At 37.8% G+C, this 24,536-nt stretch overlaps 1 long non-coding RNA gene across 1 annotated transcript in view; it reads left to right on the top strand.

Moving 5' to 3' along the window:
- The window catches only part of LOC105088353 (uncharacterized), an 88,420-nt gene extending 66,448 nt beyond the window's left edge, over positions 1–21,972 (top strand). Inside the window, exons 2-3 of the long non-coding RNA XR_837082.3 lie at positions 14,966–15,266; positions 21,891–21,972. This is a non-coding gene — a long non-coding RNA (uncharacterized LOC105088353). The remainder of the gene's footprint in view (positions 1–14,965; positions 15,267–21,890) is intronic.
- Positions 21,973–24,536: the final 2,564 nt, after the last annotated feature.

Below are 24,536 nucleotides of genomic sequence, written 5' to 3'. Positions count from 1 at the left end.
AGTGTTCAATATACATTGGGCTTAGCTAATGGTATAAGACAACCAAATGAACTAAAAAGTTTAGTTATGGAGTACCTTTCTGTATTTTCTGTATTCAGTTTTTTTTTTTCCTGTAAACCTAAAGCTAATCTAAAGAATAAGTGGTTTTCAAAGTGTTTTTATTAAACTTCCATTATGATGATCGTTATTTCCATTTCTTCAAACCATTAACAGTATTTCATATTGCCAGTCTGTATAAGTTTGGCCAATTTGGTCTGTGTAGTGTTATCCCATTGTGTGTGGTTTTTTTTAATTGAGTTATAGTCAGTTTACAATGTTGTGTCAATTTCCAGAGTAGAGCACAATTTTTCAGTTATACATGAGCATACATATATTCATTGTCATATTCTTTTTCACTGTGAGCTACCACAACATCTTGTATATATTTCCCTGTGCTATACAGTATAATCTTGTTTTTCTACATATGCCTGTCAGTATCTACAAATTTCTGACTGTTCGTGAGTTATAGCATCTTTCACTGTGTGTATTCACAATTTGAATGTCCTTTTTATCATATGCTTATTCAACTATCTTACCTATTTAAAAAATTTGTTATCTTTGTTTTTCCTTATTAATTTATATAATAATTTGTGCAAGTTCTTTATAATGTTCTGAATGTAAACTCTTTATTAATCATGGATGTTGCACGTATCTTGTTCTACCCTGATGCTTGTTTTCTCACTCTCTTAATGTTATCATTTGATAAGCAGTTCTTCATTTAAATTTTAATATAGACCAGTGTGTCAATCTTTCCCTTTATAATTAGTACATTTGTGTCCTGCTTAAGAAATATTTCTCTATTGCAAAGTCATTTAGAGATATCACTATATTGCTTGTCACATTTACAACTACAACCCATCCAGAGTTAATTTTTGTGCATGATATAAGAAAGGCTCAAATTTGTTTTTATAAATCCAGCAACCCAACACTGTTTACTAAAAAGATCAATCTTAGTATATTGCGCTTGGGAGGCATCTTTGCCATAAATGAGGGATTCACATCTACACTGAAGAGGTTCTGGACTGGATACTGTCTGTGCCTTCTGTTCTGTTTAATCAGTCTGTTTATCTTTCTTTGATGTGGATTGCTGAAGATTTCAAATTGTCTTACTAACTGGAAGAGAAAATTCACTTTGCTCTTCTTTAAAAATGTCTTGGCTCTTCTTTGGCCTTTGCATTTCCATATCCATTTTAGAATCTGTTTATTTCCATAACAAATCCCTTGATATGTTGCTTGGGATAGTGATAAATCTATAGATCCATTTGGGAAAATCTAACATGTTATGACAATGAGTTACCTAATAAAGAACATGCATATTACTGCTTTATTTAGGTCTTTCATTTCTATTGATAAATGTATATTTTGTGGATTTTGGTGGGTTTTATTACTTAGAATTTGATATTTTTTAATGCAGTGAAATGATGTCTTTCTTTTTCACCAATTTAATTTTTCTGTTTGCTGATGTGTATGGGAAATATAAATGTAATGCATTATATATAGTTATAAAATGTATATTTTATAGCTTTTGGTCCCATTTTATTAATAGTTTTTGAAGGGATGCTGGCTATTGTATATGTTAATTTGAGTGTTCAGATGATGATTAAAAAAATAGCCTTTACAGAGATTTGTTCTTATATTTTAAAATTTATTTATGTAGCAGATATCTATTCTTTCTTTTTTATTTTTATACAGTTTTTAAAGGTTAGACTCCATTTCCAGTTATTACAGAATACTGGCTATATTCCCTGTGTTGCACAGTACATCCTTATAGCCTCTCTCACACCCAATAGTTTGTACCTCCCACTCCCCACCCCAGTATTGCCCCTGCCTCCCCACTGGTAACCACTGGTTTGTTCTCAATATCTGTAAATCTGCTTCTTTTTTTGTTATATTCACTAGTTTATTATATTTTTTTGATTCCACATATAAGTGATATATAGTATTAATTTCTGCCTGGCTTATTTCACCTAGCATAATGCCCTCCAAGTCCATCCATGTTGTTGCAGATGGCAAAATTTTATTATTTTGTATGGCTGAGTAGTGTTCCATTGTGTATATATTACCACATCTTCTTTATCCAATCGTATTGATGGGCATTTAGATTGCTTCTATATCTTTGCAATTGTAAATGATTTTGCTGTAAACATTGGGGTGCATGTATCTTTTTAATCAGTTTTTTTTTTGATATATATACAGGAGTGAGATTGCTGGACTATATGGTAAGTCTGTTTTTAGTTTTTTGAGAAACTTCCATACGTTTTCCACAGTGGCAGCACCAATTTCATTCTCACCAACAGTGTATGAGGGCTCCCTTTTCTCCACATCCTTGCCAACATTCATTAGCTTTGTTCTTTTTGATGATAGCCATTCTGACAGGTGTGAGGTGATATCTCATTGTGGTTTAGACTTGCAATTCCCCAAAAAAAGTATGGTACTGGCATACAAAAATGGACACATGGATCAATGGAACAGAATAGAGAGCCCAGAAATAAACCCATACGCTTATGATCAGTTAGTCTACAACAAATGGGGCTGAATATATAATGGAGAAAAGGCAGTCTCTTCAATAAGTGGTGCTGGGAAAACTGAACAGCTGTATGTAAAAGAATGAAATTAGAACATTCTCTAACATCATATACAAAAAATGAACTCAAAATGGATTAAAGACCTAACTATAAGATTGGATACTATAAAACTAGAAAACATAGGCAAGAACCCTCTGACGTAAATCAAAGCAACATTTTTTTGGATTCTTCCCCTAAAGTAACAGAAATAAAAGCAAAAATAAACAAATTGGACTTAATTAAACTTTAAGGCTTTTGCACAGCAAAGGAAACCATTGACAAAATGAGAAGATAACCTACTGGATGGGAGAAAATATTTGCAAATAATATAACTGATAAATGATGAATATCCAACATATATCAACAGCTTGTAAAACTCAGCGTCAAGAAGCAATAACCCATTAAGAAATGGGCAGAAGAACTGAATAAACATTTTCCAAAGAGAAAATACATATGGCCAACAGGCACATAAAAAGATAATCTATTCTTATTTCTTGCTTTGCAGAGCCTGAAGTCATATTCTGTCCCTGAATGAGCATTAGAACTCAGTGCTAGTGAGTTGTGCAATATAAGGTTCCAGGAAGCCAACGGACCACTGTGGGGACTGTTTACACCCATGGGCTCTTGGTTTACATTTCCTTTTAATTTATGGTCTGTTTGTGTTTTCCTTTATTTTTTTCCTGGCTATGTATTAACTTTTGTTTGTTACATCATATACAGCATACTTTTTGCTTGAAGTAGGATATGGAATTACATCCACTCAATTTATCATGTTGCCAACAGTCTTCTGCAATCATATTTTCAACATATGTTGTAACTTCCTCTCTTTCTATATTTAAAAGTCTAGATAACATGATTTTCTCAGGTGTGAAAAAAAATCTTAAAGATTATCATCTCTTGCTTCTGATCTATGCCAAGTTCACTAACCCACATTCTTTTGTCAACAATTTTTATTTTATTAAAAGTAATGATATGTGTCCTTTTCTTTACAGATATGCTATGGATATAATTTAAACTATCTCAAAAGGGAGTGTCAAAACAAAGTGGTGGCATTTTCCATAATGTAATTAATATTCATGGGTGTGTATTTTTCTTTTCATGTATTCATAAAGTAAAGTATTATCAGAAAAGAGGGAACTGAACCAGTTCGTTAAGTCCATGGTTTATTTAGTCCAACACTTTTTCTTTGATTGGTATAAGAATTTTTGTGGGGGCAGAAATTGCTTTTGTTCCTCATAGTTTAAACTTCAGAAAAGTTAGAATTACATACCCAACATTCTAGTTTCTTTAATAACCTATTATGAATTTATCATCTAAAAATTTATAGAAAGTGGTATTTTTGGCTTATCCCACCAGTTGGGAGGGATAAGTTTCATGAGCTTACTGCCTGCTGTGTAAATTAGTGCTTAACTTTTGTGGTTTTTCAACTACAGCTTTTAGGCTACCTAGGGTGCCCTTTAGTTCTGCTATTACAGAATTTGGTGGACGAGATTGTAGGGGATGAACATGATTTTTTAGACTTTGACTATGTGAGGAAACTGCCATATAACTGTTCCAAAAATATTATTATATTGCATTTAAGTCTATATTTAAACTGTTGAGAAAAGATATGACTACTTTAAAATTTGTATTTTCTGCCAGGAAACATCCAGTTTTGCTAACCAAAAGCAAATTAGGCTGATAGTTATGGAAGAAACAGTGCTTTTTCAACTGTGAAATACATTTACTGAACTTGGTGCCTGAGAGAAGCAGGATCAAAAAGAAGTGCTAGAGAAGGTGACTATGACTTATAGTTGGAAGCAGGAGACTCTATCCTGCACTCTTTCAAGGAATTCCTAAGTTGTCAAAAATGGAGATGAGAGTGAAAATAATGCTAATCATTTATATTTACTTAGTGTTTGCTGTCTCATCACATCTGCCCTACAGATCCTCAATATTTTATCAAATTGACTTGTTTGTTCCAGTATCTTGAACATTGAACACTTCCTGAGAAAATACCACACTTTTGAGTACATTGTGCCACTTTAAACTGACGACCTCCAATCTTCATCATCTCAGGGTAGCCCTCATTGCTACCCAACTGCTTTACTACCATCCGGAATCAACTCTGCTCCCATTTCTCTCTGCAGTCATGCTGCCTCACTACCGCCACTCAGAAAACTGCTTTCCAGGCCAGAACCAGGAGCTTCAGCTCTGCTGCTAGGATTTTGTTTAGTTTACTTCTATTTTTTCCTCTTTCAGTCTGGTCTTTGTGTCTTCTACATTCCTTTTCCAATTCAAAATATCATCTCTTGGAATGATGCCGCATGCAAATTCTATTTACATAGAATTATCGCCTCCCTCTCCCTCTCACTTCCTTCCACATTCAATTTAGTTTCTATATTTCATTTTTACCATTACCTCCTTATGAATACTCTCAATAACTTTCCCCGTCTCTCCTCCTTTCATATGCACTTGTCAAAGCCCTGTCTTTATTTGTTCCAGTCACCTCTTTTCCATGCCCACAAGGGACTTCTGGGGAAAATATCACCCACCTCAAATAACTAGTTTTACTTTAATTACTACAAACCTAAGCCACACTTAATAATGCCTAGCAATACTTCGGTTTTACCGTTCTTTGAAAGAACTAGTTTAAAACCATGTCTTTTCTCTTAGCCTTCCTACACATTGTATACTCCCCACATTCTAAGCTGATGGCCTACCTCAGACCTCATTAACCACATAAAAGCAGACTACAAATGCTTCATTCTCCTGTCACCAGGTCAACAAACTTTTCTTCATCTTCACCCATCCTCTTTTGTATTTTCTCCTTTTATAATTGAAGAGATATCCTTGCCTCTGTCAAGGTCAAGTTCCTTCACTTGTACTCTCATACCCTAGTATTTCCTGTTTTAACTTCAAAATCCCTCCTTTGACCTCACATCCTCTCTTAGCCGCCATTCTACTTCTCTGCTGTTTTTCAAGGCAAAACTGTATACCTGACTCCTATTTACTCTTTCACCCACTCCAGTCTGGCTACTTTCCATCTGTTTCACTGCCACAGTGCAGCAAGTATCAATTTTCATTTTATGAAATAAAAGACATTTCTCTGTCTGCATCTCGCTTGACTTTTTAGGGGTGTTTAACTCAGCCAACTACTCCCTCATTTTGGAAACAAACTTTCTTTTTGGGGCTTCTATAAAATGACTTTCTCCTGAAGTGATTTTGTCCTCTCTTCCTACCTAATTGGCAAACTTTTCAGTCTCTTTAACTGTGTCCTCCTCCAGTTATCCCTACCACTGATTGCTTGAGCATTCCACCAATTTTCTTCCTGTGCTCTCCTGAAGTGAACTAAGCCAGTTTCATTGTTTGAATACAAATTTCTAAACTGATAACTCTCACCTCACATTTGTATCTTAAACCTTGATTTCTGACCTGAGCTGCAGGCTCAAACATTCAACCACCAACATGTATGTCTAATAGGCATCCCAAACTTAACTTATTAAAAATGTTACTTAATGTCTCTCCCACTCCTAAAATTATTTATCTGTGATATTCCCAGTTTTACTTATAGGCAATAGCTTTCACATAATATTTCAAACAGAAACATATGACCCTTTATTGATCCTACTTTCCAGTTTCTCCTGTTCATCCAATCCATCAGCAGTTCTCATTGATGGAAACATAATAGCACTTTTATATCTACAAAGTCAGTGGTGTCCTTTTAGATGTGAGACCCTTGTGTAGTTTACAGTCCGCAGAATCAGGCTTAATGATCTTTGTTCTACTCACCAAATTATATCTCAAAATAGATTTCTCTCTTACCTTTACTGCCACCATACTGGAGAAAACCACCATGATTTTTCACTTGGACTAATGCTTGTAGCTTCTCAGCTGGTCTTACTTTGTTTTCCTTCATTTTATTTTATATACAACTGTCAGCATAATCTTTTAAAAATATTAATTGTATCCTGTTGCTTCCTTGATTAAATAATTTAGTTTAACTTAAAAACTCTTTGCAAACTCCCATATGATTTGGCCCCTGCCTACCTATCAGGCTTTATCTTGGCCACTGTCTCCTTGCTGGTCTCTTTTCAGGTTTCTTTTTACTTTTGACCTTCTGTATTCTTTGCTTAAAATATTCTTTTCCTCTCAACATTCTTGGATACCTCTTCTCCTTCAGTTGTAAGCCTGAAAAGAACTCCTGAGAGGCATTTCCTACCCAAGCAATCTAAAGGAGAACTTTCTCCTCTCTGCAGACCTCTCTGTTACAGAACAGTGACTATTCCCTGCACAGTATTTATTGCAATCTCTTGTTAATATAACAGCATGGATTTTTGGTTTGTTTACATGTATGTCTTCTGTCACTGGGTATGATCCCTGAGGATAGGGACTTTATCTTGTTTACCTTCTATTTTTAACTTCTGGGACAACATCTAGGACAGCTGTTCACCAAATATCTCTTGTATTAAATATTTGTTGAATGGATAAATGGCACTGTGAGACAGTCACAAAAGTATTTTTGCATCTATTTTTAAATTTATGTTCAGTGAAATTAAATCACCAAGGATCTGTAACTGGACCATGATTGATCCAGATTTCCAGGAGTCAAAGGCTATTTCTATTGGGCTGTGTTGGATGATACAGTTTCCAGAATAATTCAGAGAAATCATTTAAGACCTTGTAGAAGCATCCAGTATTTGTTTTGCACAAGAAGGTAATTAGGGAAAAGATCAGAAAAATAGTTCCTGTGGACACATGGCATCTTGAAGAAAAATGTAATACCTACTCTGGATGAGGCATGGGAGGTAATGCATAGTACTGAGAAAACAGCTTGTTTATTTTACATAGAATACCTTCCAGCAGTGGCAAGCTCTGTAGGAAACAACCAATAAAGGGATTGATGGAGGATAGCTAGATAAACTGCATTAAGATAAGTGACAATCAACTATGTTATAAAGTTGCGTGGATGGAAGTAGGAAAGACAAGGTCATTTGGGGCCAGGACTGGGAGTCAGGTGAACTTGAGAGAACCTGTCACGTACTCAAGAGCTGAAAATTAGCTGTTAAAACAGGGACAGTCCAGAAACTTGTAAATCAGAGTTTGGAGTCAAGACTTTATTGAAACTCTGGAGAAAGAAAGCTATGGTACCTCTGATAGCTGATTTAGAAAATTAAGTTAACAAAGTAATTTCAAATGTAAATTGAGACAATGGAAATTAAGTGAATATAATAAAAATGGCAGTGGGAAATAGAGCCATAGACCTCATATCCTTTGACAGAGCAGTTTTGCCTGTTTTGAGAACCCCTCTTTGCATGAGGTGATGGATAGAGCCATAGGTGTCAAGAGATCCTGTTGATTATAACAGAGGCTTAAAATTACTCCTTTCAATCACAGCTATTACAAGAAAACAGAGCACAGTGGTCTTGAGAATATCAATATATTCATTCTTACTTTAAATGAATACCATCTTTACTACAAATTTTCTTCAGAATTATTCTTATTTATCCTGTTGTGTTAGTAATTGCTTTTGTGTAGTAAAAGCAAAGCTGATTGAAAGTCATTGATCCTAGATTCATCACCAATCAGTGTTTTAGGATATCTTTCTTGTCTGATAGATCTCTTATATAGTAGCAATTTCCTAGAATTGTAGGTATAAAGTTCTGCAAAATCATGTCGAAACTGACACGAAACAGCTTTACCTTTCCAAAGTTTCCATTTCCATTTTGCTTGTCTTCCTACAGTAAACCCTTAACTATTTTTGCTGCCTGTGGTGGTTAGTTTTATGTGTCAGCTTGGTGAAGCTGTGGTGCCCAGTCGTTTAACACTAGTCTAGATGTTGCTGTGCAAGTATTTTGGAGATGTGATTAACATTTACAGTCAGTTGACTTTAAGTAAAGATTGTTCTCTAAAATGTGTGTGGGCTTCATCCAATCAGTTGAAGCCTTAAAAGCAAAAACTTCTGAGATTTCCCAGAGAAGCAGGAATTCTGCCTTTAGACTACAACAGCTTGAGTTTCCAGGCTGCCAGCCTGCCCTGCAGATTTGAGACTTGCTAGCCCCTACAATTGCGTGAGTTGATTGCTTACAATAAATGCGTGTGCATGCGCGCGTGTGTGTGTATGTGTCCCATTGGCTCTGTTTCTCTGGAGAACTGTGATATGCTGTTGTCATATGGATTTTACCAGGCATCTATCGGCTTGATCTTTTGTTCCAGGTATGGAGGCATCAAGGATTTCTATAGCGGTGAATGTTTTTCTCTGTTGATTTTTAATGAATTTCTTGAGGATAACTTACATTTTTGGACCCTTCCCTCTGGTGATAACACTATATTTGGTTATCCTTTTTGAAGAAAAGTCTTACAACAAATTTATAGTAGCTTTCAGAGTATAATTACTGACGTTGTCTAAGCTGTGCCCAGGAGTTTGTGCTTATTTTTCCTTACAAGCTAATTATCTTCAAGGCCCACACTGAAGTATTTTAAATAACAATAAAGCTCTCCAAGAGTCCCAACGTTGGTACAATGAATACAACAAATCATGCATTTAACGAACACTGGGTCATAATGGATAACTCAAACTTTCATTGTGTGTGGTTTATATGATTTTTGCTTACATTGAAACTCACCTGCCACTTTATTTCACATGCACAAAGCAAAATATATTTGTACCTTTTCCCCATTGGTCTGGTATTTTACTATCCCCAAAAGCATATATTCTGCAAACTTAAGGAGTTTACTCTATTTAGTTTCATCCTGGTTACTTAGGGAATTCTGATCCCTGTTGACCCAACTGTTTTTCTCCACATTTCTATCTCTTTACAATTCAGTTCTTTGTCTATGCAAAAACAACCATCTCTACATTTCTGATGTGCATTTTTATTGGTGTGGTCTATTCAATGTTATAGTCATCTTTTGAGCACCCAACAAATGCTAGTTACTGAGGTATCCAAAGATAAATAGAAACAACAAGATCAAAGTCAGGTATTAAAGGGTTTTTGGAACTAAATAAATCACATCTACTTGTTTTTAACATGCATATTTTACGTCTCAAAGTAGTCAGACCTGATTTCTGGCCATGTTTTTTTTTCCTCTAGAGATTATGCATGTTTAGCATACACTGAATTTACATTTATTATGAATCCAACCAGCTTTTCTAGTATGAAAGTAAGATTCATTGGTCTGTACTTCCTTGGTAGTGTCTGAAATTCTTATAGATAGGTGTATCGTTAGTGTTTCAACAAGCTTTTTGTATAACAAATTGTCTAATTTAGGAAGCAAGTAAACTGATGATTTTTCAAAAGCATAAAAAACATACTTTGTTTTCCAAATCTGGAAAAGTTATTTATTAGTTCAAATATTTGCTCTAGCATCAATACTGTAAAAGTCAAATGGCATATTTTAAGTGATTTTTAAATATTAAAGCAAATGAATATGTGTATAATTACATATATGTATTATAAATATAATTTATTTATAAAGCAGAATTCACCAGTACTGGCTGGTGATTTTAACCTGAAAATTAAAATAATGGGTTAAGGTAGGAAAATGATCTGTCTTGAACAGAGTTTTGTACACTAATAAAAAAAAAGTTAGGAACATAAGCAAGGGAGAGTAATGGAGAAAATACATTGTACTTTAATGCACATAATTGAAATGTAGTGGGATTCTTATAATAAATGTCAAAATTAATAGATGCAGTCTGTGTGGGAGAGAATAAAAGGAAAGAAGGGTAGCAGTTTGTGTCAAAAGCATTTACTAAGCAATTGAGAGTCTTTTTAAAACATGCAAAAGGAGAAAATAGTTTGAATAAGCTCTGTAAGCAAAGAAAGTTAAATTCTACCCAGATATTCTTATATTGAGTTGAATTCTTGTATTGGTTTTGTGGACTATTTTTCCCAAGAGAGGTTTTTTTCTTCTTTACCACTCCTTCTTGGAGCTCAGGAAGGGGATGGAGTGGAGCACAAGAGGTTGTTCTATCTGTTCTTTTCGCTGTTTGAGAGAGGAGAGGCCTAGGCATCCTGAGCCTATTTTACCATCTATGCAGGATGTCTTTCCAGCATGTGCCTACCTTTGGCTATATTAATTAGGATGGAAGTGAGTTGCTTCAAGCCTTTATCCCTTGTTTCTCAAATACTCAAATATATCCCTCCAGTACATTGGTCTCTTCAAATCCCCTAACTTACCTCATTGATCAGATTGTCTACCTGCTTTAGATCAGCACTCTTGTACATCTGAGGTATCTTTAGCTTTTAATTGCTAATTATCTACCTACCCTGCAAATGCCCACTATCTGTATCTTCCCTCGTGAACCTCCCTGTAACCTTCCCCTTTACCACCACCCCCATAGGGACTCCCTTCTCTTTTCTCTGATTTCATAAAATTTAATGTCTGGGTTACTCATCAGTTGTTAACCTGGGTCTTAAGAAGCATCAGGCTAAGCAAGCATGTCGGGGACCAAGACCAGAAACTAAGTATCCATAAAATATGGAGTTAAGACTGAATAAGCTAATTACTGCCCCTGCCCCTACCACTGAAAAAAAAAAAAAAGCAGTTAAATATTAAAAAAGACTGAGCAAACAGAAATCTCAAACACCACTGCCTCCTACCCCACCTCCCACCCCACCATACACACACACACACACCATGTAAAAGAGGGAAAGCATGGCAGTGAGTTCAGAGTATATGTAAAGAATCAGATCAGCAGGACTTGAAGGAACTGTCCACATTCCAAGGAGAGATTATCTAGGACAACCTCTGATTTTTATATTTCTTTCTAAAGCTAATTTTTAGTGAATTTTAGGTCATAATTTTTGCTGCCACAATGCACCCAATACCAGCAGTTTACTTAGTAGGCATTCAATAAATCTTTTCTGAATAAATGAATAAATAGACCAAGTGATTCTTTTCAAGTGTTTACAAAAGAATACTTATCATTCAGGATAACTGAATGCAAGACCAATTTAATTCTACTTGAGACTCTAAGCTTTCTGATTGGCTCATTTGGGGGGGACACTTTTCATAGACTTATGAATGTCATAGCTTGAATAAAATCAGATTTCCTCATTCAATCTTTTCATTCTACAAATAAAGAATCTTTTAGGGCTAATGATGAGGGATACATAAAAGTATACATAAGTCCCAACCTTAAGTACACAGTGGAAAAATCTTTCAATGATAAATTAATCTACTAGGAAAATATTCTTTTAAAAAAATATATAAATCAACAAATAGTAAGTACGTTTTTGTGGGTGTATAAAAAGGCACTGTTCTAGGCTGGGATATGAATAAGACATTGAAGAAAACTACAAGAAATCAACTAGATGATCTTCTAATTCCTGAACAAGAAAATGGTGGGACTTTATGTTTGTTTTTGTAACATATTTTCATTGAATTTCTGTTGGGTTCGTACTTTTCAACAATATTAGCACCCTCAACAGGGGCAGTGAACTGAATTTTGGATGACCTAAGCATGGGGCCTTCTAATTTTATATCACAGTGAAACTGGACCAAGAAAGGATGAGGAGTTTAATTCTGCCCCTGTGAATATCATTTTGTATGATCCAGACACGTGCTTCTTACTTTCTTTTCTTAAACAAAGTGCACCTGGACTCCCATTTGTTTTATTTGAATATGTGTGTCTCTCCCATGCCTGCAGATCTTCTGTGTCTCCATGTACTATGATAAGAATTTCTACTCTTTGGGATTCTGTTCTTCATCACATTATTGTTATTTTCAATTATGAAATATTTCAGACATACAAAATGTTTAAAAATGATATCATCATCAACTGCCAACCTAAGACTTAAAGCATTAAAAATACATTAGAATCTTCTTATGTGTTTGCTACAAGAGGCTAATTGACAAAATAGCAGGAAAACAAGGCACTAAAAGTCAATCCACTGTAGTAAAAATCACCAAACATTACTGAGGCCTAGTTTGTCTTAGGTATTGAGGATGTAAAAAGAACTGGTATATGCCCTCTGACTTCTTTTAATTTATCTTGATGGGATATACCTGTAGAAGTTCTATTAAAAATTCAAGGATCTGAAATAGAGGATCTGAAACATCCTGCTTCAACAGTGATTGGTTGGTAATAGTTGTCTGTGGAGCTGTATTAAAAGGACTCCACCCAATGGCTTAGCCAGGAAGAGTACCAAGAGTGACCAGTGATGTCTGCCTTGGGCACAACAGAAAGGTGTGAAGCACTAGTACTGTGTTTGGAGAATCTGTCATTGTCTAAGAGCCTGGTAAGTGGTACAGGAAGAAATACAAAGTGACAAACTCAAATGAATAGTCATCATAGAAGAGGTAATATTGAACTGGCCCTTGGAAAAAGAAGAAGCCCTAACATTAACTAAAGGTTGATTTTAGTGAGTAGAAAGAGGGTAAAAAGAGATGAGAAGATGGCAATATATATGACATTTTAGGGGTTTTAAGCAAATTATTAGGCTAGGGTGGGAAATACAATATGGCGATCTGTTTGCAATAGATTAAATTGCCTCTCACTTAAACTTTTGCCTAAGCCCAGAGAGTGAGAACAACATATTACATGACAGGTATTCCCATATCTCAAGTTAAAGTGAACACCACCTAAGCAAGACTTGTGAATGAGAATCTGAGAACTGATTGTGCAGGAGCATGATGGTGATTATTTGGACTTCCATGTTTTCAGTGTATTTTGTAAGAAGTGATTGATTAGTTTTAGGATGTATTCATGAGATGAGACTGATAGTTTGCTAATGGTTTGGATGCTGGACAGATTAATCTTAGCCTATCAGAAATACAAATTAGATGTGCAAATTGGAGATCTTATATAAAGATGGATTCTGATGTCAAAAGTTTTAGAAAGTAATGGGTTAACATTTTTGGAGACTTTGGTGTACTGACTTTCACTGTGACTTTTCAAGTAGAAGAAAAGTGTACAGTGTTTTCCATATGTTCTCAGAACCTTGTTTCTAAGGAGCATCTTGTGGGTTGGGTATTCTGTGGAATGTATTTTGGTAATTTTGCTCTGGGCTAAGGGAAACCAGTGACTGTTTGAAGGAGGGTTATGTGGTATAAAATATTTTAGGAGAGTTATTTTGTCAGGACTTTGATCTGATGAGAAAGAGGCTGGAAGCCTAGAGAACAGATGGGAGCCCATTGATATCATCACTCGGACATTTGGGGATGAGGGTCCAGATGAAGGATGACAGTGGGAATCAAAATGAATATGTAGATGCAAGAGAGCATGTGAAGGACAAAAATCATCAGATGCTTTATTTTTAAAACACAGGTGACCCGGATTATGCCTTGGAAAGTTTAAATGAAAAACTCAGTATAGGTGCCATTTAATGAACACTTGTTATAGCATTGATTCTTTCTTTCTATCTATCTATCTATCTATCTATCTATCTATCTATCTATCTATCTATCTATCTATCTATCTATCTTTATATTCCCCAGGCTAAGAGAAATGAACTTATCTATGAAAGATCACATGGCTGAAATTGAAATAATAACCGAGTGGTGTTATAATTAAGATTTTCTGGGCTACAGACATGATTTAAAAGAATATGAGCAATTAGAAACGGTTACTGTGAGATACACATGTACCATCAAAGTCTTTCAGAATAAGAATTAAGTAATTTAAACATGACACTCGAGCATTAAGAAGGAATTTTGCTGGGAAAAATATGTGATAGGTAATATGACATTATATTTATATTTATTTAGATATAATCTAATATAAATTAATATAATATAAATTACAGGCTACAGTACAACTAAAAGCTCTTTAACCTCCAAAGTTTTACTTCTAAAGTTGTGGCTACAGATATTAGACAAATTTTTGAAAACAAAGTGATAGGGCAAATGAAGAATATAAAATTAACAGTCCTAGATTCATCTTAGTAGAATAGCAACAAAAGCAAATGATGATGATAGGAGTCTCAATGCAGTAGATTTTTTTTATGTTAATCAAACATATAATATCTTATTGATGTATGCTGTGCCTTGTATATATTCCTTTGTCTACATTATTTCCTGTTCCTCCCAGCATCTTGTGAAGTTGGTAATATTATATCTATTTTATCCATGAAGAAACTAACACTCAAAAATTGGCTCATTAAAGATTTACTTTCAGTTATCTGCAGAGCTGAAAGATAAGCTGGGTGTCTGTGACTTTTACATTGCTTTACTTCACCTAGACTTTAAAGAAACATTAGCATTCCTCTGTATTGTTTTCTGATTACTTAAAAATTGTTTTTCAGTGTCATATAAACATATCCCTTCTTGTTTATTCAGACTGTTTACAATTCCACTTCCTTTGTGAAGCATTTTGTAAATAAAAGGGAGGTAAAAGATTGTTCTTCCTTATTAAACAGTGATTACTTACCTTCCAGGTATAAAGCATTGTTGGAGGAAGTCATTGAGAAAACTGTGAGGTGACCTGCAAACTGGACCTGGGGACTAGAAGGTGCCTCATCCTCTCTCCTGTCATTGCCCCCACATTCTACATTCTACCACCATTGCCATGTGGGAGCTGTTCCAAGGATGTAGCCTTGAGAGAGTAAGATGTTGTTGAGACCTCTACGTGGTATATATGACTGAGCCCAGTTAAGGCCTCTCTGTAAACTTTTAAGATTCTGGCTGGTGGATATGGAGATCTATTCATCTAGCAACTGCCCAAGACAAGCCTCTTAAGTAAGTTCCCTTGCTTATTAAGTCCGTAACATACCAATTTGTAATGATCTACCTCTTTCTTCAGTCTCTTCTTGTCTTCCGTGTATGGGGGCAAGTTTGCAAACCAATAATTGGCAAGCTAGCCAGGACACTGAAGAAATGGGCCCTGAGAAAGAGACATCAGGGAGAAATCCTGAGTTGGACATTGGCCTCTTTGTGGGGTGAGTTGGTCCATGTGTTAGATGCCTTTGGACCACTGCATGAGTACGGGGACATCCTGAAAATACCAGCTGGTCTAATGTGGTTGTTTGAGGAATTGCACAGAACACATGGTGGCAAAGAAGGGAAATGAATGGCTGCTGTAGAGGGCTGGCCTCTATAGTGGGCAGTTCATCTAGTTACCAATGCCCAATTAGAGGCTAAAGCTTGAGTTAGAGAGTTGGAAGAAGAGCTGAGGTTAGAGAAGGACATGTGTGTATCCACTGCCCCGCTAGCTTCGGGCTGGCAGACAAGGTGGGAAGCAGGATAATGACTTGGAGACCTTAATGTGCCCTTTTGTAAAGCTAGGAGGGCACAAGCTGGTGGGGGCAGATTAAGGTCTGAGAGCTTTTGATGAAGCCTGATTGGAATGGTAAGAGGTGGAATTCCTGGGGGAGCTGAGGAGAATGAAGAGGAGGATGCTGTGAGGATTGACAATGAAATGGGTGAAATATCTCATGCTGTCTGACCCCTAAAACAAAGAAAAGTAGAAGCATAGTGACAACAACCCTAGCCCTGGGCACAGCCTCCAACTCCGGAAACATTTCTGATGAGAGAATATACTCCTGCTGAGCTTATTACAAGAGCTACCAAGTTCCAGCCAAAGACCAGGGAAAAAATCCAGACATGGTTGTTATATCCAAGGAATATGAGAGGGCAATGAGATTTCTCTGACCAGGCAGAAGACAGGGAAAATGAGCAAAGTCACCACACACCTTGCCTTCAGGCAGCACCTGCATGGTATATAGTGGGTTCAGAGAACTTACTCCCGTATATGTTGGACTATCCTAGTCTGCAGGGAGTCTTGGCCTCAATAAGGAGGATTTTCCTGGGTACATGGAACCTTGGAAATCTATAAAGTGGTGCAACAAATTCTTAGAGAGTTGGGAATGAGACAGGCAGTCTACTCCCCTGCCTTTGAAAGCCCTAAGTGGGCCACATTCACTGCAGGAATGAAAACCAAGGTACTCCAGTTTGGGACGCACCCCCAGCACCTGGCTTGGGAAGCTGATACTCATGCTGACTCCAGTTGTGGGACAAGACATTTATAATTTTTATAATTGTTATATATTGCTCATCTGGGGGAAACTGACAAGTCTCAGGAACAGGTACCAGGCCACGGGGAAGACTGAGATGGAGAGGAAGATCAGAAAACCAAAAGGCTGTCCCAGTTGACTGTAAAGGGTCTGGTAATAGCCTGAAGGCAAATGTGGTTTAATCTCCTTGCTTCCAGTATCCCACCTGAAAAGATACACCAAACCTTCTGAAGTTTCCTGGCACCCTCAGTTCCTTTGATGGTTATGGAGGGCAAATAGTTATGGTCAGGAAGTTCCTTTGGCACTACAAATTGTGCATTCTTCCCCATGAGAATACAAAGTTTGACCTGCTCAATACTAGGGAACATATTTGATATTAATATCCTACAAAGTCAAACTCCGCAACCCTCTACTGGTGAATTCCACCTCAAGGTTACAGTAATCAAACTAGCGCTGAAGGGCAACACCAAATGGGAACCAATAAGCCTACTGCCCCACAAAGAGTCGTAATTGTCAAACGATATAATTTGCTTGAGGGGCATAGGAAATAGGAAAAACTATCCAAGAACTGAGTGGGTATTGTATGCCCACTTTCAACAGCCCAGAATGACTAGTAAATAGCCATGGACTGTCTAGAATTGAACAAAGTGGTGCCCCCATCCATGTGGCCATGCTCAACATTGCCACCACCTTGAATACCTTGGCCACGGTCCTAGGAGTATTCACAAATGCTTTTTCAGTATACCCCTGGCCACTGAATCACGAGATCAACTTTCCTTCATGTGGGAGGGGCAACAATGGACCTTTCAAGTTTTTTTTAAGGCTACATGCACCGTGCAGCATGGGATGGTAGTCCAGCACCTGTCCCTGTTCTTTTTTCCAGCATCAGTAAAATGGGCTCATGACATTGATGCTATAGTGTTAACATACGAAACTTGCCTCTACTGCAGGACACTCTGCAGATTTTGTTGGAACCCCTACGAGGGAGAGCATGGGCAGTGAAGCCATAAAAGTTTAAGGTCCAGCCACTTCCATAAAGTTTTTGGGAGTCGTTTGGTCGGATGAGATGTGTGTTGTCCCAGAAGCTTTGACCGACAATGTACAAATCTAACCAATCCCTAAGTGCATGAAAGAGGTGCAGGCTTTGTTAGGATTTTGGGGGGGGGTTGGAGGACTTTTATACCCCACCTGGCATAGTACTTCCATTTCTGCCTGGTAAAGAAAAGGCAGATGTGAGACTGGAGATCAGAGCAATAAGACACCTTTGAGAAGGCAAAAACACTAGTGAAGCAGATTAAACCTCTGGACATCTCCCAAGCAGGGTTACCTGTGACTCTGGAACATATGGGTTGGACATCTTGGCTGAGAGAACAAAAGGAGAGAATACCCTTAGGATTTTGGTCCCAAGGGGAAACTTCTTATAGTCCAAAAAATCAATAGCTCCTAGCTGTGTATACAGCACTTTTCCAGGTAAAGCCTCTCACGAAGCAACAGCGTATCATAGTAGGAACTCCCTTCTGGTCAAGGGATGGATTGAAAATATGGTCCATCAATCTATTTCTGCCATGGCTCAAACTCCCAGTTTGATTAAGTGACATGTCTGTTTGCAGCAGAGGATTACCTTGTCTACCAGCCTGCTGTCTCTAGATATGTAGGTGCTACTAGGCCCTGTGGAGAATGTAGATCCTCTAAATGCCCCCACCCGTATTCCTATGGTAGCCCATGCAACCCATAGAAAGGGAATGGAGAAAGTTCCCCTGAGGCCTGGTATATAGATGGAGAATTGGGGCAACCAACCTACACAGACTGTGGTCCCTATTCTGCCCACCGCTGACACCGTCTGGATGGAAACGAATAGACTGTGGTATCCAGTGGTCTGAACTCAGAGCCCATTGGCTGGTGATCACTCAAGAGTCTTGTTTGTTAACCCTCTGCACTGACAGTTAGGCTGTTCTAAAGGAATGAACCCTATGGCTTGGATGAACAGCTAGTCTCGTCATGCCTGGGAAATGCATTATCCACTGCAGTTTTTAATGGGACATCCCACCAAGATGGGTGAGCTACTTTGCACCCCTGGGTGAGGAGATACTACTCAGTCTTCACTGGGATACTGTTGTCTTGCTGCATGTCAGACCTGTTGAAACCCACTGTACTTGGAATGGAGCATGTACCATTGAAAGGGGGAAAAGGTGGAAATCCTGGTATGACATATCCTGCCCCCAGTGTATCACCTCACGCCTGACAGTGCTGCTTCCCGTGGGCAAGATGTGTAGTATGCACAACCTGGTCAAGTTCCTGAAGTTGCCCACCTCAATGCCAGGTGGTCATATTCCGTTCTCCACTGGTATAACCGTTAGGCTGCTGTCTTTGTTCCCCTCATTGGCCTGGGGGACATTTTAGCACACGTAGAAGCCTTTACTAAATTCACTCAGCAAGTTTTAGATGATAGCTGGAAAAACCTATCTTCACTGAACACTGAAACGTCTCTAATGAGAAAAGATGTCTTTCAAAATAGGATTGCCTTGGACATTATTACTGCCTTGCAAGGAGGTGCCTATGTCATTATCCAGACAGAATGTTGCATGTTCATACTTGATGAGTTTGCTAATGTATCATCTTTATTAAATCAACGAGGACACAAGTGAACACTCTGAGAGATCAGACCCCCAGTCGAGGGGTCTTCAGTGATGCAGATCATGGGACTCTTGGTGGTAAAAGTGTTACTTATTTTGGGAATCACTATCTTGATCTGTGTTTTCTCTTGCGTGGGCCTCTACTGCTGCTGAGGCATCTGCCTCCAGTGCAGCCGACAGCAGCCAAATGGGCTGCCTCTATGCCAGTGACACCCCTTGCTGACTGCTCAGGGCACATTGTGAAAGAGAGGAGTACGTGAGGTTGTAAGAGCCGGGTCTCGAGAGGGTGGAGTGTTGGAGGAGGTCATGCAGAGGACGTGACTGCTGGTAGCCCTACAAACTGGACCCAGGTAGTCAGCGGCCTTTTACTCCCTCCCCTGTCCTTAGAATGCGCAATGTACACCTTCTGCCCACTGTTCCCACAGTGGGAGCTTTTCCAAGGACACAGCCATGAGTGAGCAACGTGTTGTTGAGACCATCTGGATGGTGTACATGACTGAACCTAGTGAAGGCCTCTATATAAAGTGTTAAGATTCTGGCTGGTGAGTGCAGTGAGCTACTAATCTTGCTGCTGCCCAAGACAAGCATTGTATGTAAGTTTCCTTGCTTGTTAGAACTGCCACCTGCCAACCTGGAGTGGTTCGCCTCCTTCTTTGGTGTCCCCCTGCCCTCTTATGGGCTCCAGTTAGCAAACCAGCAAGCATAAATGTTCATTCTTGAGCTTGTATTTTGTAATCTCTTGATTTGTTTTTTAACTGTATTTATTCATCTGAATGATTTTTCTGGTTAAGGAAGGAACCTTCAAATGGAAATTAGGAGGGATTTGAGACCACTTAAAGCCTTTACAATTATGTTCAGTATCAAACAGAAATGGTGAAAGGTGTTATATCATCAGATACAGTCTTCAGATGTGTGCACTGCTGAGCACAAAGCAAATCTGAACATGGTATTCTTATGACAAAAGAAATATGGGCATGGAACAAGAAGATGAATTCTTTGTGAAAAGGAGGAGGCTCATGTGTGTTGAAAAATAATTAAAAACAAGGTCCTCTAGGGAAAGAATAACCTGGAAATAGTATTGTCAAAAAGACCTATGGTAATAGAGAAAAAAACAATTGGAAATGAGGCTGAAATGTGATGGACACAGGAATGTTATTATAATTTTAGAGCCATCTATGGAAGCATCCCATTACTTTGCAGGAGAGAGCTGTACCTCTTCACGGGGAAGAGACACAATTACAATTGGAATAATAAATATTCTGTTTGGGGGAATCTCATTACCAGAAAATTATAGTCAAATAGAAGAAGTACAGAGAGTAATAATAGTGGTTAGGCAACTGCCAGGATTACTTCTAGAAGAGATGATTGAAAGAATTAAATAGCTTGGTAAGGGGCAACTAAAAGGGAGGCAGTGTTTACAATCACATGGAGAATGTTAACTCTGAAGAGAAAGACATGCCAGCTATTTAGCATGGTGGTAAAGGCTGTAATTAGAAGGAATTTTTTGAGACTAGGAAAAGGGGGATTGAGGCAACAGTCATAAGACCTATTTGGACACTGACTAAGGAGTGTGCTTAGGAACACAACCTAGATTTACAGTTTGCAAGTTTAGCTTCTGTAATTCTGAACATTTCTGTGAATCTCATATGTTCTTTTCCTTCTTTATTCCCCTTCCTCCTTATAGTTTTTATCCCTCTCATTTGAACCATAAGTTCTATGCTCTGTTGTGTCAGTACATTTTATGGATCATCTGTGGATTCCTGACCACTTAAATACATCATCTTTTAAAATTTATGTTTCAGGCTTGAGCTAGCAATTATTTTGCAAGCACTGGAAGCAACCTTTTCCTTGCAAATTTGCCTTCCTTTAGTCCATGGGGGTATTATATTTCCAGGAGCTACAGAATGCATTTTTGTAACCAGAATTTCTCAGTGTTCTAATAAAATGTATTAAAAAGTTATGACTATTGGTAGCTCATTTTAAATGTTATATCATAGTATTCAATGTTTCCTGGCCACCAAGTTTATCTTAATGTGAACTTTAAACAGGCTTGGCTTTAAGTTATGAATGCATTGAAGTGTAGCAAAATATATATGGAGTCCTACAGAAATGCACATTGGGGGGCAGTATTCCTTTATTGTGGAACAGCTGCCTTCTCTTGAAAGGGTGACATCACTTCTGTAAAGTCTTATCATCTAAGTTTTATAAAGAAGCAACTATAAGAAGCAAAAGTATCAAGATGCTTTGGAAAAACAAACACCATCATCCTCAGTGGTACTTAGAAATAGGCCTCCAAAGAAGACGCAAATGAGAGCAATGCAGGCATCAGTACTTAAGGAAGACTGAAGTACCTTTACTGATGTCTCCGTTCAGTGCCCTTAGGAGGAGTGTTCTCTCAATCGAGAATTAAAGTATTCCATGTTCTTAGCAAACTCCAGTGCCATTTGCAGGATGTCTGAAGGGGGATGTGGGAGAACTCATGCCCCACTACAAACGACAAAGAAATATATTTTAATTGTTACAATGCTTTGGAAAAAATATTAAATTTACATCTAGAGAAATTCTTCTCTTCTTCTTCCTTCTTCTCCTTTTCCTTTCTCTTTTTTGCTTCAATTAATTTTATTAGAAGTGAGATATTAAATTGCTTTAACCGACTGAAATGTTACAGCCTATATGAATCATAAGAAAAGTGAGGGATTGGCCTTTCTTTTGTTCAGATGATGTCCCTGACTCACAGATGGTGCCTGTGGCCTCTTCTGCGATTGGAGATGAGGGCTGTGTGTTCACAGTGATAGCCAGAGCCTCCACTTGCTTCCTGTGGTGAGTACTACTGTGATCTGTCCTTGTGCATGGTATCCATCCCTCCCGAGAGAGTAAGTACCTTGGACCTCTCAGCCCTGTGGAGCCTGGTCATAGGATAGTACCCAGAGAGATAACTGACTGTTCCTGATTGTAGAGAAAAAAATCCTCTGTGACCTGGGCAGATACTTCTTAATTCTAGATCTAATACAGTTCAAAGGAAATAAGTAGATTGTACATGTGTCTTGAAACCTTTGCTTAGTACTTCTTAGTAAGAGAGCCCACCATTGTTACTCAAACCTGACTTAGGACCATTTTTAATTTGGAAATAGGAGAGTAGCTCTTGTGTTAACTTTCTTACTTTGCTAGTGCTGAAATGATGGGGAAAAGAGGTATGGAATTAAAAGAGGCCCATTTATGTTACAAACATAACATGATTGTATATCTTTCTTTGTAAATCTCCAAATGAAGTAGGAACCTGGATCTAGGAGCATCAGTAATAAAATAGGAAATGGGAGAACATCGCCTCAGAGTGTACTGTATCAAGGTGCTGACCCACCTTAATATTTCATTTTAAGAATATCGATTCTCAGTACTTCTCATTTGTAAAACCCTGTTTAATGTGTACACTTGCTCATCATCCGTACACACTCATGCACACACATGTGTATTTGTATGTACGCATACATGCATACACATATAGTTTATTTAAAAAACTGACAACTGTAGAAAAACCAGAAAGTTGGAAAATAAATAATATTTCTATAACCCAGAGTTAATTGGAAAATTACTCCTAATATCTTTTTGGTTTCCCCCCCAGGACTTTATTTAATGTAGTTGTGATTATCCTATGTTTTGTGTCTTTTTTTAATTTAAAATGATAATGATCATTTTATGTGCCTCTATAAACTATTTATAGACATCATTTATAAAATGTTTTAAGAGTCCACAGTATGGATAATTCCATAGTTTATTGAACCATTTCCCATATTTGGGGTTTTTGATTTCTCTCTTCTGGCTTGCTTTCATTAAGAAAAAGTCTTCCCTTTATCCCCATCTCTCCTTTCTTTCCTTCTCTCTTACTCTTTCTCATTTTAATAGGGACTCTGCCAAAACTTTGAGATATGTCTAGCATTTTAAAATGGGTGATGGTTTTTGGTTGAGAGAAATATTTATACCCATTACTTTTGGATATTGAAGAACCTCTTGAGAAAAAAAATGTGATGGCAATGAAAACCTTCCAAAAGAAAACACTGAATTATGTTTGCACATGAGTGTATATTGTGTGTGCATGTGAGTGTGTGTATGTACACGTGTACGTGTGTGCGCCTGTGTGCATGCTTTTATGTATATGTGTGTGCGAGTGGGTGTGTATGTAGTATCCATTCGCCTGTGTGGTAGATTAGAGGTATAGAGATGTCAGCCATCCAATAAGTGAGGCTTCGGTGGGAGATGAGTAGCTCTGTCAAACAGAATTCCTAAAATGCATTCACAGTTCAGCAGGTTTGGCAACATGGCCTTGTAGTTTGGGGTTTAATATGACAATTGGAGTGGACACCTTTTATTCCAGCTTTATTGAAGTATAGTTGACATATGACGTTGTGTAAGTGTAGAGTATACAATGTGATGATTTGATACACATGTATATTGCAGAATGTCTGTTGTGTGGATGCCTGTCTGGATGCTCTGAGACTGATGTCTGTGTGCCTGGAGGGAGAGGAGAAGAGGCATGTGTGTAAATGGAAGCACTCTATTGGCAGTTCACTGATAGCCAAGTAACACCCACAAAAATCTGCTGTGCAACTCTCCATGGGGCATAACTTAAGGGGGTAGCATTAACTTCCTAGTTTTAAGAGGCTTCTGAGAAGAAACAGTGGCATTGTTGTGAGAGCACTGGTGATGGGGCAAGTGCAGGGACTTCAGCTCAGGGCACTGGAGGCCAGTGAAGTGGTAAAGGCAGAGGCTTCAGATGGTGACTGCCCTGCGTGGTTTGGAGAAAACATAAGGTAATACTTGTGAACTTCCAAAAAAGTATTTTAGAAGAGCTAAGAGCCATTAAGGCTTAAGTATGGGGATTCAGATATCACTGTTAATGCAACCTTACTGATAGACTTGGGGAGTTTTGGGTCACATGACTAAAATCACAATATTCATTCTTTGTTCATAAGGGTCTCCCTGCCCCATATTTCCAATGGTTTTCTTAAAGATGGATTCCCAGGTGATAACTTGCCAGATTTTCTGGTTTGAGTTTGCCTCAAAACAAACCCTGATACAAATATTTGTGTGCAAGAAATTTATTTGGAAGATCCCAGAATACCCAAGTGAAGAATTGAAGAAAATTAGGTGAGAAGGAAAGAAAAGCCAGTAACAGGTGTTTATCCATGTAGGTAACTGGGGCTCAATCCCACTGGGCTTTCTGAGAAACCAGCCCACAGAGACGAGCAACCAGGCTGAGGCATCTGTGCATTTATTAGTAGCTTTCTTCTTTGAGGGTTGCTCTAGGCTCATTAACTCCCCTGTGCCTCCAGGAAATGCCTCCTTGCAGCTGAACAGGATGATAACCA

This window comes from Camelus dromedarius, chromosome 6 (assembly GCF_036321535.1).
Source record: "Camelus dromedarius isolate mCamDro1 chromosome 6, mCamDro1.pat, whole genome shotgun sequence".
NCBI classification, from domain to species: Eukaryota; Metazoa; Chordata; class Mammalia; order Artiodactyla; family Camelidae; genus Camelus; species Camelus dromedarius.
The sequence above is the reverse complement of the archived record's forward strand: the minus strand, read 5'-3'. Positions and strand labels throughout refer to the sequence as shown.